The sequence below is a fragment of the Dromiciops gliroides genome, chromosome 1 (assembly GCF_019393635.1).
Source record: "Dromiciops gliroides isolate mDroGli1 chromosome 1, mDroGli1.pri, whole genome shotgun sequence".
Lineage (NCBI taxonomy): Eukaryota > Metazoa > Chordata > Mammalia > Microbiotheria > Microbiotheriidae > Dromiciops > Dromiciops gliroides.
Window position 1 is genome coordinate 602,296,310 of NC_057861.1, and position 16,924 is coordinate 602,313,233.

Genomic DNA, 16,924 nt, shown 5'->3' on the forward strand with positions numbered 1-16,924 from the left:
ATCTCCTTCCTTCCCTCTGCCTTCTTATAATATCTAGCTTCCTCTGGGACTCACTCAGATATGACTTCCTACAGGAGGCCTTCCCTGATTACTCCTCCCCAAAATTACCTTCGTGTATTTTGTATATACTTTAAATTTACTCATTTGTCAACATGATGAATCCTCCCAGAAAAATATAAGTTCTCTAAGGGCAGAAAGCTGTTATTTTTGTCTTTATAGCCTCAGGACCAAGAACCTAGGTACAAATACCTAGTACATGGTAGGTACTTAATAAATGCCTATTGATTTGAATTGAAGAAGACCATCATGTAATAAAATGCAGATATGAATGAAAAAATATAAAAAATGCTGGCAGGAGTCCTGCCACCTGCATACTAGTACATACACTGCTGTGTTGTGCAAATCACTTGTCTTCCCTAAGACTCACTTTCCTCAACTACATAAAAATGGGTTTAAGCCTTTGTCTACCTTGCCATGCTCAAAGAAGACAAGGTGACAATGCTTTGCAAACTATAAAGCTCTATATAAACGTAAGGTATTACCATTAGGCACTACCCTTACAGTAGACCTTTGTTTTTTTTGAAGAAGGCTCACGGTCACTATATTACCTGTAGCAGGCCTTAAACAATAGGAAATGTTTAGCAAGCTACAAATAATACTAGTTTTCTTGGAACATTAACCTAATTAGGAACCAAGTATTTACAAGCAATTTTTAGTCACCACTAAACCAGGCTAAATTTGACTCTGCCATTATAGATGTGAAAAATTCTAGTCACTATGAAAACTTTAGAATCATTCATCCAACACTATTCCAGTAAAACAGCTTTAAGTGCTGACCAGACATACACACACACATACAATTCATTTTCTTCTAAAACACCTATTACTGGAGTGATTCAAATTCTCAATTCTTTGTTCTCTGGCTAAACGACCACTTCAATAAAAATCCATGGCTACCAGACAAGTAACTACAAGTGATTGTCTCAAAACTACTCTTTATCTTTTTTTGTTTGGTTGATTGGTTTTTCTGTGAGGCAATTGAGGTTAAGTGACTTGCCCTGGGTCACACAGCTAGTAAGTGTTAAATGTCTGAGCCTGGATTTGAACTCAGGTACTCCTGAATCCAGGGCCAGTGCTTTATCCACTGCGCCATCTAGCTGCCCACTTTTTATCTTTTAATGTTTAGGACATAGAGAGAGCTAGCCCCAGAGCCAGGAAGATCTGGGTTCAAGTCTCACCTCTGACAGATACTGGCTATGTGACCCTGGGCAAGTCAAAATTTCTCAGTGCTCCAGTGAAATCAAACTCAAATAGAACCATATTCCTGTGCGCCATATTGACTTAGAAAAAAAAATCACAAATTTAACTTATCTTTGTTGTACTGTATTTTTATTTTGTTAAGCATTTCCCAATTACATTTTAATTTGGTTCAGGTAGCAGGCAACACTTAGGAACCAGTTTGACACTTCTGCTCTAAGCAGACCCTAAGACCCTAGCAGGTCATTTACCCTTTTTCAACCTGTTTTCTCACCTATAAAAATGGGAATAATAGCACCTACCTACAGGGTTATGGTGAGGATCAAATGAGAATAATGCACATAAAGCACTTTGTAAACTTTAAAGTATCATATAAATGCTAGCTATTATTACTGCATATTGTTAAAGTTAGTTACAGAAACTGCATGGACAGAAGTTGCTTAATCTGGAGTTCCTTATACCAATGAAATCATAGTCCTATAATCTCTAAAATAGTTTTGTAACAATCACTTTAGAAGCATGGTATTTCCAGAAAATATTTATTCTCTAGCATATTTAAAGTTGTGTCATGCAGAGCCCTGGTGTTCCATATACTACTGAGTTCTTTAAAAAAAAAACAAACCTCAATATAGCAATATTTTCCCCTCTAAAATGTCAAATATACAATCATGTATGTATCAAATATGGATTACACAAAGCACTTTTCAGATATGAAAGTAGGTTTCATTTCCTCCAAAATGCTGTCAAGCAATAAGTATACTCTTTGATCCATACTTAGGGGTTCCATCAATATATCTCAAGTCTAAAAATCTTCTATGGCAAAATTAGAGAAATTCCGTTTTCAGAGCAGCAGTCTAAAGTAGGAGTTCAAATTCCCTATGAGACTGTGGCTTTAATTCAAGGAGGCAGTGGACTGTTTTGAAGAGATGGGTAGTACAACTTTTTAACCTTCTTCAAATTGAATTGCCTCAGTAGAGGAGATAGTCCTACTACCCAGATGCCATAGGGGAAATTCTCTCCAATGCTATACCCTGTTCCTCAGATATTCTCCTTGTCATGACAAGCCCTTTGAGGGCTAGCTAATGGGCTCTTGTCCTATAAGTAAGGAGTCCCATATCTCCCCTCTTTTTCATTTCCTCTGGAACAAATGAGTTGCACACTAAGAATAGACACATAAATCGGTAGCAATTTGCAATAATTTTTTTTTTACATTATCTTTCCCCCTCTTCCCAACTTCCCTATTTCTGTCTCAAGAGCACTGACATCCTTCCAGTCCAGGCTGTCATCTTCAGTGTATCTTCAGTATCATATTCAAATTCTTACTCCTACTCATCCCACATAACCAATAAGTAAGCATATCTATCTCACTACTCACACAGCCAGCATCCTAGGTTAGGTCATCACTACCTCTCAAAAGAATTAGGACTGCAAATGCCTCTTATTTAGTCTCCCTGCCTTAAGTCTCTTCCTTCTCCAATACATTTTCCACACAGCTGCCAAAGTGATTTTCCTAAAAAAAAAAAAGGGCTGATCATGTCATTGCCCTAAATTCTAGTAGCTCCCTACTGAATCTAGGAAGAAATATTTCATTTTTAGCTCATTTTTTAATCTCTATTTTTGAGTAAACTTTAGAATGTATATAACTATTAGTACAACAGTATACACTTTTTTTCCTTTTCTTCTTCTTTTTTTTTTTAGTGAGGCAATTGGGGTTAAGTGACTTGCCCAGGGTCACACAGCTAGTAAGTGTTAAGTGTCTGAGGCTGGATTTGAACTGAGGTACTCCTGACTCCAGGGCTGGTGCTCTATCCACTGCACCACCTAGCTGCCCCAAGTATATACATTTTTTAAAGTAAAAATACACATATTGTGGGTGTATGCTCAAAAACTTTTTGCTATTAGGGATGTGATAAAAATAGTTTGGAGACCACTCTTCCAGACTAATCCCAAAACAGGTCATCATATATCTGAATTTTCAGTAAATTTCAATAAATATATTCAGACTCATTCAAAGCTATTATAGTAACAGTAAACTACAAGTACTTTTATAAATCTGTATTTATATATTGTATCAGTGTAACTCATTACTATACTATAAATTTTAATCAAATTATGTGGCACCGAAAGGCTGATTTCTTACCTGGAATCAAAATTCAAGTAATTGTACCCATGAAAATTTCTTTATAATTAGTAGCTTCTCCAATAGTAAAACATTATACTATTTACTGGTAGCACCTGCTACTTCTTTTTTTTCTTTTTAAAAAAATTTTTTTGGGGGGCGATGCAATTGGGGTTAAGTGATTTGCCCAGGATCACACAGCTAGTCAGTGTCAAGTGTCGGATTTGAAATCAGGTCCTCCTGAATCCAGGGCCAGTGCTCTATCCACTGTGCCACCTAGCTGCCCTGGCCCCTGCTACTTCTTAGCCTTTATTGATTTTGACCATTTTGTCATTACAGGTAAACTGTCACGAACAATAAGAGATGCAAAAAACTAATATAGAGAGATAAAGCACTCACTATGAAAGGTTCATACAAAAGTATACAAAATAATACCTAAAAAATCATTTGTAAGACTATGATCCTTTCTAAGGATCCTGCTATAAGGGGATATCCTACATTTGGAAAAGATACAAGTCACTAACCAACTATAAGACTTGCCTTGAATCAAAACTTTGTTGGGCCTTACTTTCCTCACCTTTAAAATTTGTGATTTATAAGGCTAATTAAATAAATTCTATCATTAAAATTGCAGGCCTAAATGTCTTAAGCATCCCTTAACCTATATTCAAATTGTCAAGTAGGAGACTACATACAGTGTTTAAAGATTCTACAAATATTCTGTGTACTTTTGAGAGATTCTATAAAGCCAGTGTCTGTATCAACTCCACTCTACAAACTAGGCTAATAAAGTGTGCCCTGGTCTGTTAAGTATACTATTATCATATGTGCTAAATCTTAGAAATATCTTGGACAATTTAAAGTGAAACTAAAAAGGAACAATCTTAAGAATTTTTTCAACAGATTTATACTATCGTATGTACAAAAGCTTAAGACAAATTTCTACCACCCTCAAAAAGTGTTAGCATTTATATTTATTTATATTTATCATTTTTATAATCTTACATCCAAATTTTCCCCTCACAACAAATTACTAGGTAAAATAAAACACTTTTGACTAACTCTAAAGTATCATTTAGAAGACCAAAAGTTCATATTCTAAATTATTCTTGGGGGGGGGGCTAGGGGGTTTTTTGTGGGGCAATGAGGGTTAAGTGACTTGCCCAGGGTCACAGAGATAGTAAGTGTCAAGTGTCTGAGGCCACATTTGAACTCAGGTCCTCCTGACTCCAGGGCTGGTGCTCTATCTACTGTGTCACCTAGCTGCCCCTCCTAAATGATTTCTTAATACTGCTCATAACTACTAAAAGCAACCTTGGTACATGCAACAAGAATATGAAAACTTCTAATACTGCCATCTACAATCAGGTCCACTGAATAGAATGTAATTTTTTATAATGCTGTATAGAAAAATTAAAATATACCATTAGGCTAGAATCTAGCCATGGAATGGAAATCTCCAAGGAACTTCATTAATACTTTATCCCAGAAATCAGAAAGATAAAACAAAAAACCAAAGACCTATAGAATAGCTGGCAACTGCCAACCAAAGGCCAAATTGAAGATAATATTAACAATAATAATTCTGTTCAAGATAATCTGCCCATGAATCTAACACTATGCATGTTGCCAGAGACTCCTTCAAAACAAGGGTTAAAATCAGAGGAAAATATTTCTGGCTAATAAGGTGTCATGTTGAGCTAACATGTTTTGGACTAAACAGAACTGAAATTCAGGAAGCACTTGAATTCTTTTATCATTTAAATATCTCTGCCCCAGCTTCCCCATTTCTAAAAAATGACACTGTTCATTTCCAAATCCCACAGAATAATATCAAATTATCTGCAAATCTACTAGATAGGACATCCCAAAAGTCTTGGTGCAGTTTTAAGCTTTTAAAGGCTAAAACTACATCAAGACACCCTATGTGACAAGATAAATGCTAAATCAACAATAACTATAAACTTTGAAAACATTCCTATCCTTTTATGAGGAGGGGCTCTTACTAATGGTAACTTTTAGCTGTAAGTTATCACGTCATGGAGTTTCTTTAAGGGAAATGAGCAGTAGCTTAATGAATTAACAAACACCACTTAAATTCTGTGGGATGTTTCATATTCTTGAACTTTAAGTAACAAAAAATGGATCTTTCGGGGCAGCTAGGTGGCACAGTGGACAGAGCACCGGCCCTGGACTCAGGAGGACCTGAGTTCAAATTCGGCCTCAGACACTTAACACTTACTAGCAGTGTGACCCTGGGCAAGTCACTTAACCCCAATTGCCTCACCAAAAAAAAAAAAAAAAAAAAAGGATCTTTCTAGTCAACTTAAGTTGGGATTTAATCATTTCAATTTACATAGCTCAAAAGATAGTGATTTACTTAAGACTCTACCCTCAATTTTAACAAACTCATAAAGAGATATATTTGACTTTTTCTTTATGACCAAATCTGAAGAGATAATGAACAGAAATACCATCAAGAGGAGAGACTGGGGAGGGGGCAGGCCAGAGGGGAGCAAAGCTTATCAATGAGTGACAGGCCAATAAAATAAATTTAAGAATCTAAGGAATAATTTCCAGTCCTGGTTTTACAAAACCCAGGAGTATCCCCAAATATTTTCTTGTTTCCAAAATAAATTTTAAAAATCCTAAGGCTTTTTCATTTTTTAAATCAATTTCTGTGCCTGAGAAAATTTTTAGGAAATGTCCTCCAAACAAGTGTGTGGCAACACCAGAAAGTTTAGGAATCAGTCCTCCATGAAATGGAATCTGACCCTCAATAACCACAACAGATTCTAAATTCCTCTTCTGTCTTCATTTGGAGAAAACTATTCTAAGTCACAAGAGAGGCATGCAGACAGGACAGACAGAAATCGAGAGATATAGATATGTCAGGGGAAAAAAACCAGACAATGGAGCAGATTATCCCAAATCCTACTGTGAACTTGCTGTCTCCTGCTACCCTCTACCTCCCCTGGCCTTAATTCTGGTTCCCTCTCCCACATCCCGTTCTCCCCTAAACTCAACTCAGCCTACCTTCCTTCTCCCTATGGCCCCCTCCCTCCTTCCTTTCCTCCCTCCCACTCCAGGCCCCTCTACCCGACACTTGACCCCTAGCAGTGTCTAGTCCCTTTCCTTCTTACCCAAGACCTTCCCACTCTTCCCCATCTTTCACCCTACACCCCCCCTCTCCAAGGAACCTTTTTCTTTCATCCTCTTACCTCCCCACACACACACACCTTTCCCTGCCCTCCCGGACCCCTCAGACCTCACCAGTCTAGCCCGGGGGCCTGAAAGGGCCTGGAGCCCCTCAGCAGCCCGCCCCTCCTTTCCAGTCGCAGGGTCTAGCGCCACTCACCCGTGCCCTCGTACCCCCCCACACACTCCGCCCCTCAGCTAGTGCCCCTCCACTTGCGCCTCTCACCCCGCCCCTCCCCCCCCAACCCAGGTCGCTCTCCTCGGGAGAGGGGAGGCCCCAGAACCCGATGGCCACTCACCCGAGCGCCGCCCCCGTTGCCGAGGCTTGAAAGGTATCGCCGCCGGCCGGCCGGCCGAATGTTCCGGCTCGGTCCCCGCAGCTCTCACAGCAGCCCCTAGGGAGAGTGAACTGCGCCGCCTCCGGCTCTGCCCTCCCCGGGTCCAGCCGCCGTCGCCGCCGCCGCCGCCGCCATATTGTGCGCTTCCTCCTCCCTTCACTCTCCTCCCCTCTGGCGTCATTCGTCATCGCGCCGCGCTCCAGGACCACCCCCAACCAATGGGAGGAGCTGACGATGACATAATCTCTCCCCTCCCTAGCCTGGGGCGTTGTGGGTAAACAGTAGGATTTGGTCAAGCCAGTTAGTTGATAGTCTTTAATTCCACTTAAAAACGTCAGTTAAGCGCTTATGGTGGGCTGGTTCTGTCCTAAAAGCTGGAGAAGGCAAAGTTTAATAAAAACACCCCCTGCCCTCAAAAAGTGTATAATCCGGGAAGACATACAAATGTCATATGATACAGAGCAATGGGATAAATGCTTGAGTTTGTAAAGAATACCATTTTGTTTCGTGAACTTTGATGGTGACCTGTGTGTGAGGTTGAATTGTGCTCCCAAATCTGTGTATACACCCCTAACCCTTCTCAGAGCCCCAGTCCTGTAAATCCTGCTGCCTGCAGGGTATCTCCACCTGGATTTCCACAAACTCACTATGTCCCAAACTAAATACCGTCTTGGAGTTTGGAAAACCTCGGTTCAAAGACTCTCTCTGAAAATAGCCATGTGACATGGGGTAAATTAACTTCTACGAATGAATGAATGAATGTATGAACGAACGAATGGCATATTAAGTGCTTATATTAAGTACTGATAACCACAAATTTACTGAGAACTGAATGATCCCCACTTACTCTCCCTTCCCACACCAATGAATTGCCTGGGACTAACCAATTTTTGTCAATTGACTTATGGATCTCCCCCAAACAAACTATCTTCTCCCAAAAGATTCCCCACCTTACTCCCTGGACTTTAGGTTATTATGTAAAAGGGTCCACTTACATTAAGTAGTTTCTAGTTAGAGTTAAGTAGCTTCTTTACTTAACTCAGGGGCAGTCTTATAGCTCCTTTTGTTAAAGGTTCATTTACTTAACGTAGTTAAATTGTTTCTAAATTTGACTCAAGAACAATCCTATAGTTCCCTTCATTCTGTTACCCTCATATAAACCCTGTCCTCCTTTGAATATTCAAATTCCTATCATTCTTACTTTCTGATGCTTAGAGCTATAATTCCTCTGCCCCCCCCCATTAAAGACCTTATTTCCTCCTATATTGATTGTTTCATTGATTTCCAGGTTAACAGTACTTTGAACCTCAGTTTCCTCATTTGTAAAATGAAAAGGAATAACCTGATTAGAATGATATTGTAGAATCAGAAACATCATTGGATATCAGAAATGGATGTATCCATATTGATGGAAATTAGGCATAAATACATTAGACTTGTCAACTTGCCCCAATGCATACATGAACACGTATGTCAAAGACAAAGCCCCTCCATGGTAGACAGGTATAGAGGAAAGAGTGTGGCTCCCAAGTGAGAGGACCTGGGTCCAAGTCCTGCCTATGACACTACCAAAATAACCTAGGGCAAGTCACTTCATTTCCCTGTGCCTGACATTCGTCATCTGGACAAGGAATCAGTTGAACTTAATACCCTCTAAAGTTTCTTCCTTAAATCTATGATTATACTCTGTCAGGAAATTGTCTTGGTTTTTTAAACATCTCTCTTTTTTCTAAAAAGAAAAAGAAGTTTTATTGATGCTTTATTTTTATTCCTATGTCACTTCTACATGACCTCTACTCCCATAGAACCCTGCCATATAACAAAGAAGTATATTGTGAGACAATAATGGGATTTTGGGACTCCCAGAGGCCCCCATGGAGGGCCTAACCCAGAGTGCCTTGCCTGACCTTTCTTGGGGCCAGCCCAGAGTCAGGAGAATTTCAAAGGAAATATAGAATGACTTTGATGACTACCTACAGGAAGTTACCTCACTAAAAACCACACCTACCTGAAAGCTTTTCCCCTCAGAGGGTTTGCCCTCTGTATTCTGACATCATTGCATACTGCACATGGACCATCCTCAAGTCCAATGAACCAATAGATTTGAATGATGCCCACCAATTAGCTTTGAACAATGTGGAAGGTGATTCTCCTCCTGCCTGTAGGAAGCTTACACAGTCACATGGACTGTTGGCTTGGAACTATCAAGGAGGTAGCATGCAGATGATTCTCTCCCCTCTATCATAGATAGGCCTTCTGATATTTCTGAGTAATGTGCTCTCTCTTTACTAATATTTAATAAGCTTTAATAAATGCTTAATGCCCCAAACTGGTGGAGTAGGCTCTAATTTCTTTTTTTCTTTTTCTTTTTTTTTTGTGAGGCAATTGGGGTTAAGTGACTTGCCCAGGGTCACACAGTCAGTAAGTATTAAGTGTCTGAGGCTGGATTTGAACTCAGGTCCTCCTGACTCCAGGGCCAATGCTCTATCCACTGCACCATCTAGCTGCCCCCTGTAGGCTCTAATTTCTAAGTAGCTATATATTAAAACCCCAGCTAATTTTCCCTAAAACTTGGAACAATAATAAGGGGATCCCATGTAACCTTAATCACCACAACATTTAAGCAAAACAAAGCAACACATTAATCTGTGAGAAAATAATGGGTTTTGGGAGCCCCACTCAAGAGGATAATATTGAGATTGATTGGATTGACTTTGCTGATTAACTCACTTAAAGTTGACTTGATTGAAACCACACCTACCTGAGAGCCTGTCCCTCAGGGGGTATGTTCTCTGAACTCTGACCTCGGGCACGTTCTGCTCATGGACACCTCTCAAGTCCAGTGAACCAATGGATTTGGGTGATGCTAGACAGTTAGCTTGAAGCAGTGTGTAAGGACCGCCTCTCTTCCAGACCCAGAGGAAGCTTCCACTTGCAGTTTGGCTCTCAGACAGGCTCATGGTGTAGGACTTGGAGGAAGAAGCAGACCAGGCTGAGCTCTAGGCTAGATAGGCCTTTCCTTAACTTCCTGAGCCAAGTGTTCTCTCTTGACTAATATTTGGTATACTTTAATAAATGCTTAATGCTCCAAAACTCGGGCATTTATAAGTAACAAATATATTAGAAACCCTTGCTAATTTTCCCTAAACTTGGGACAGAAATAAGGTGACCACATATAGTTTTACTCGCCACAAATCATATCTGATAATATATGCCTCTACATTGTCACACCTACAACCCACATTACTCTGCTGAGAGAAAGTTTAAGTAGATCACCTTTGGTCTTCTGGAGTCAAGATCTCCAATCCATTCTTAACTCTCCTGCCTGAGTAATCTTCCTAACTGTTGCTCTAATCATATCACTACACAAAATAATCTTCACTAGAACCCTATTACCAACATGAAGATGTTTCACTTCTTACCCTGGCATTCAAGGCCTTCCACAATCTGGCATCAATCTATCTCTCTAGCCTGCCTTACCTCATACCCCTTGTTCTATTTTAGTTGCCCCTCCAGTGTGAGTGTTTTTGCTCATGATATCCCCTATGCTTAGAACAGACTCCTTTTACTTTATGTCACTGCTAAACTGGGTCTGAAAATATTCCTCTTTCAAAGAATTACTCGCACACACGATCCAAACAAAATTTAAGTAAAAGTTTTTATTATGCGGCACACAGAGGTATGGCCAGGAGAAGAAGTCTAACCCTCAACTCCTGGGGAGGAACAGATTTATGGCATATTCCTCAATCAGTCAACACACAGAGCTGTGGCTGGGAGAAGAAGTCTAAACTTCAACTCCTGGAACAAAGGAGAGAGTGATAGTTTTATAGAGGAGAGAAGGAGGTGGGGAGAAAGACTTAGGACTGAAAAGTTATACCAGTTTGGAAAATGATGATGCTAGCTATTTGGGGAGTGGGATACATGAATGATAAAAATTCCACATTTCTAACTTGAGATTATTGTCACTATCAGGTCCAAATCACATAGCAAACACAACTGGCTCCCAACTAAGCTCATGCTATAAATTTCAAGATGTCCAGCTTTCTGGGTGTCTGTGACATGTCTGCTTTGTTATGTTTGACTAACCATTATCTGGTTAATTAACTACTTTGCTTCTCCAAGGAAAGAGTAATCTCTAACTAACCTTGGCAAGTTGATCAACCATATTTCTCAATGGTAAGAGTGTCCCCTTCAGGATCAGAGTATCCCTAACTGGGCCCAGGTCTACCTTGCTGCTACTATACTTTATTTCCTTTTTTTTTTTCCTAGTGAGTCAGTTGGGGTTAAGTGACTTACCCAGGGTCACATAGCTAGTAAGTGTTAAGTGTCTGAGGCCGGATTTGAACTCAGGTACTCCTAAATCCAGGGCCGGTGCTCTATCCACTGTGCCACCTAGCTGCCCCTATACCTTATTTCTTTTTTTTTTAAATTAATAAAGTATTTTATTTGTTTTTTCCGTTACATGTAAAGATAGTTCTCATCTTTTGTTTATACAAGCTTTACAATTTCAGATTTTTCTCCCTCCCTCCCCTCCCTTCCCCCTCCCCTAGGCAGCAGGTAATCTGATATAGATTATATATATATATATATATACATACATACATATATACACATAATAACATTAATCCTATTTCTTCATTAGTCATGTTATAAGAGAAAAATCAGAGCACTGATGAAAAACCTCAAAATAGAAAAAAACAACAGCACCAAAACCAAAAGAAATAGTATGGTTCATTCAGCATCTATACTCCACAGTTGTTTTTTTTTTCTTGGATTTGGAGATCCTCTTCCATCATGAGTTCCCTGGAACTCTTCTGTACCATTGCATTGGTGAGAAGAATATAGTCCATCACAGTAGATCAACACTCAATGTTGATGATACTGTGTACAATGTTCTTCTGGTTCTGCTCATCTCACTCATCATCAGCCCACACAAGACCCTCCAGGTTTCTCTGAACTCCTCCTGCTCATCATTTCTTACAGCACAATAGTATTCCATTGCATTCATATACCACAACTTGTCCAGCCATTCCCCAATTGATGGGTACCCCCTCAACTTCCAATTCCTTGCCACCACAAAAAAGAGCAGCTATAAATATTTTTGTACGTGTGGGTCCTTTTCCTTTTTTTATGATCTCTTTGGGAAAAAGACCTAATAGTGGTATTGCTGGGTCAAAGGGTATGCACAGCTTTATTGCCCTTTGGGCATAATTCCAAATTGTTCTCCAGAATGGTTGGATCAGTTCACAGCTCCACCAACAATGAATTAGTGTTCCAATTTTCCCACAGCTTCTCCAACATTTATAATTTTCCTTTTTTGTCATTTTAGCCAGTCTGATAGGTGTCAGGTGGTACCTCAGAGTTGTTTTAATTTGCATCTCTCTAATCATTAGAGATTTAGAGCATTTTTTCATATGGGAATAGATAGCTTTGGTTATACTTTATTTCTAATTAAGTTCCTCTTGTCTCAAGGCCCAGCTCAGAAACCACCTCCTCCATGAAACTTTCCTTGATATTCTCTTCTTCCACCCCTCACCACAGATGAAAATAATCTTTCCTTCTGTAAATTTCTCGTAGCACTCTGCCTAGATCCCTTTTGCCCCTAGTATTACCTTAAACTTATTTGTGTTCGTGTCATTTCCTTCATCCCATTAGACTCCAAACTTATTCATGGCAAGGTCCTTATTATTTTCCATCTTTGCATCTCAGGCATCCAGCACAGTGCCTCACATATAGGAGCTGCTTACTAAATGGAGTGGGTTTGTTTTTTAATTGAATTTTCTTATTCAGAATGTTCTAAAGTAATGAACTGGGTAAGAGTGGAAATAGGAGTAGGTGTAAGCAAAGTAGATAGTTGCTTAAGTTGAAATACAGAAAAATGGGAAACAAGAGTCACATCTGTCAGAAAAATTTCACTCTTCTTGGTATATTATTAAATTGTGATTGTACCTATTACATAAGTAATTATACTTTGTTATGCTTCTATTGCTACATCTCTAAAGGAAATAAATTACTCTTTTGGGGTATAGAATGTAACCATACTTTCATGGAGAAGATGGAAGAAAACTATAATTTCTAAACCTTAGCTAGAGAACTCCTTGTTCCAAACTATAGATATGAGAGGTTGTGGAATCTCCAAGTTAAAGGTAAAGGGTAGGTAACATACTGCAATTATAGGCATTCAAGTTATGCATGGTCAAAAGTCCCACCCCTGCTGGAAATGAGAGATTAGTACATTCTTCATGTACACAACTTCCTGGTCCTATTAACAAATCAAACAATAATTATAGCTCATATGACACACAGGCATCCAACAGACTTCAAAAGAACTGGAAAAAAAGTCTAGAATATTAAGTGTGGAGAATTTTTATGCAAGTATGAATGTTGGAGAGAATGCCTATATATATTGGATTACAGAGTTATCAAAGTATATCAGGGCTTGATCATTCAAGTTGCCTGGAAAAAAACTGCCCAGATCTAATCCTCTTACAAAATCTTAACTCATTTTATGCTTTCAGGTTTACAAAACCACTTCCCTCATGTAACCCAGTGAGGTAAGAAGGGATGTTTGTTTTTGATCCAGACCTCTGATTTCTTGGTTTTAAAAAAAGAACCATTATGGGGCAGCTAGGTGGCGCAGTGGATAAAGCACTGGCCCTGGAGTCAGGAGTACCTGAGTTCAAATCCAGCCTCAGACACTTAACACTTACTAGCTGTGTGACCCTGGGCAAGTCACTTAACCCCAATTACCTCACTAAAAAAAAATAAAAAACAAAAAAACAAACAAAGACAAAAAGGAACCATTGGTGAGGAAATTCTTCTATCAGTGCAGATTAGTGACTTTTCTACCTTGGGGACACTAAGAGGTTAAATAACAAAACCATTTTTGGACAGCCTCATATCCAGGATGCTTATTCAAGACCTGGAGTTAGTAAGATACAGACTAAGTAAACAAAGATTTAATTTAACCAACAACAGAACCAACTAATACATTAATTGTACTGAAGTGTAAATGCAATGTTCTATATCCTTAGTCCTCCAACTATGCAAAGGAGGGAGGTACATTTTCTTTCTTTTTTTTTAAATAAATAAAAGTATTTTATTATTTCCAGTTACATATGAAGATAGTTTTCAACATTTGTTTTCATAGGATTTTTAGTTCCAAATTTTTCCCCCACCCTCCCCTCCCTCCTCCCCAAGACAGAAAGCAATTGGATATAGGTTATATATGTACAATCACATTAAACATATTTCTGCATTAGTCATCTTGTGAAAGAAAAATCAGAGCACATGGAAAAGAACTCAAAAAAGAAGGAAAAAAAACAACCACAAAGTATAAACAGTATGGTTCAATCTGCATTAATAATTCACAGTTCTTTTTTCTGGATGTTGAGAACAATTTCTATCATGAGTTCTTTGAAACTGTTTTGGATCGTTGCACTGCTGAGAAGAGTCAAGTCTATCACCATTGTTCATAACACAATGTTACTGTTACTGTGTACAATGTTCTCCTGGTTCTGCTCCTCTCAATCAGCATCAGTTCATGTAAGTCCTTCCAGGTTTCTCTGAACTCCTCCTGTTCATTGTTTCTTACAGCACAATAGTCTTCTATTACATTCATATGCCATTAGTTTAGCCATTCCCCAATTGAAGGGCATTCCCTACATTTCCAATTCTTTGCCACCACAAAGAGAGCTGCTATAAATATTTTTGTACATGTGAGTTTTTTCCCTCTTCTATGATCTCTTTGGCATACAGACCTAGCAGCAGCAGTACCACTGGGTCAAAGGGTATGAACAGTTCTATAATCCTTTGGGCATAGTTCCAAATTGCTCTCCAGTTGGATTAGTTCACAGCTCCACCAACAATGCATTAGTGTTCCAATTTTTCCACAGCTTCTCCAACATTTATTATTTTCCCTTTTTGTCATTTTAGCCAATCTGATAGGTGTCAGGTGGTACCTCAGAGTTGTTTTAATTTGCATCTCTCTAATCCATAGTGATTTAGATCCAATATAACCCTGAAGGACTCATGAAAATGGCAACCCATCTACAGAGAAAGAACCGATAGTATCTGAAAACAGATGGAAACACATTTAAAAAATTTTTTTTCCTCTTTGACAAGTCCTCAATCTGAAGTTTAGGGGTTTTTTTTTACTGTTTTCTCTCACAGCTTAGCTAATGTGGGAATGTTTTCCATGACTACTCATGTATAGCTTATTTTGAAATGCTTGAGTTCTAGTGGGTGGGGGGTAGAATGGAGGAAGAAGAGAAGTTGGAACACAAATTTTTTTTAAATTGATGTTAAAATTTGTTTTTACATATATTTTGGAAAATAAAATTATATTCAATAAATAAATAATAAGTTTATCACCTCTCTGGCAAAAAAAAATAGTGATTTAGAGTATTTTTTCATATGGCAATAGATACCTTTGATTTCTTCATCAGAAAACTGCCTGTTCAATCCTTTGACCATTTCTCAATTGTGGAATGACTTACATTCTTATAAATTTGATTTGGTTCCCTATATATTTTAGAAATGAGACCTTTATCAGAAATGCTGGCTGTAAAAATTGTTTCCCAGTTTTCTGCCTCTCTTCTAATTTGGGCTGCATTGCTTCTGTTTGTACAAAACCTTTTTAATTTAATGTAATCAACATCTTCCAGCTTGCATTTCATAATATTCTCTATCTATAAACCCACATAAATCATCAGCATTTCTATATATGACCAACAAAGCTCAGCAGCAAGAGATAAAAAGAGAAATGCCATTTAAAGTAATGGTAGACAATATAAAATACTTGGGAGTCTACCTGCCAAGACAAACCCAGGAACTCTATGAACACAATTACAAAACACTTTTCACCCAAATAAAATCAGATTCATGTAATTGGAAAATATCAATTGCTCATGGATAGGCCGAGCTAATATAATAAAAATGACAATTCTACCCAAATTAATTTACTTATTCAGTGCCATACCAATCAGACTACCTAAAAATTATTTTATAGAGTTGAAAAAAATAATAACAAAATTCATCTGGAAGAACAAAATGTCAAGAATATCACAGGAACTAATGGGGAAAAAATGCACTGGAAGGTGGGCTAGCCATACCAAATTTGAAGCTATTCTATAAAGTGGCAGTCATCAAAATTATTTGGTTCTGGCTAAGAAATAGAGTGGTGGATCAATGGAATAGGTTAGGCACAGGAGATACAGTAGTAAATGGCTATAGTAATCTACTGTTTGATAAACCCAAAGACTCCAGCTTCTGCGATAGGAATTCAGTATTTGACAAAAACTGCTGGGGAAATTGGAAGACATTATTGCAGAAACTAGGCATAGACCAACATCTTACACATTATAAAAAAAAAAAGGGGGGTAAAAATGGGCAAGATTTAGACATAAAGGGTGATACCATAGATAAATTAGAAGAGGAAGGAATAGTTTACCTCTCAGATCTATGGAGAGGAAAACAATTTATGTCCAAACAAGAGATAGAGGTACATTTTCACAACCTTTCTTTTGGATAAGCTTGGTTCTTATAATAACACTATGCCCAGTTTTCCTTTTTCATTCTTTCCATTTACAATTTACATTGTTCATGAGGCAATTCTTTGAGCTCAGTCTCCCAGAATGAGGCAGTCCCCTCAGAATTCTAGGTACAGGGGTAGCTAGGTAGCACAGTGGAATGAGCACTGGCCCTGGATTCAGGAGAACCTGAGTTCAAATCCGGCCTCAGACACTTAACACATACTAGCTGTGTGACCCTGGGCAAGTCACTTAACCCCAACTGCCTCACTAAAAAAACAAAAACAAACAAACAAAAAAAAACCAAAGGGAGATTTACTTTGAAGATATAACAAGAACCAAAACACTATCTCCCAACACCTAGAGAGTGTACTATACCGTCTTAATTTCAGTGGAAAATGGGCTTAAATTTAAAGGAGTTTCTATATAGTATTGACTCCACCAAGTTCACCTCCAAATGTGGTTGGATGAGGCCACATCTC

General features: G+C 38.6%; 1 protein-coding gene across 2 annotated transcripts in view; it reads right to left on the minus strand.

Moving 5' to 3' along the window:
• Window positions 1-7,071, minus strand: part of UBAP1 (ubiquitin associated protein 1) — a 66,380-nt gene extending 59,309 nt beyond the window's left edge. For both annotated transcript variants that reach the window (XM_044003021.1, XM_044003003.1), the window contains exon 1: window positions 6,874-7,071. The gene's annotated coding sequence lies outside the window, so the exon portion shown is untranslated. The remainder of the gene's footprint in view (window positions 1-6,873) is intronic.
• Between the last annotated feature and the right edge of the window lie 9,853 nt (window positions 7,072-16,924).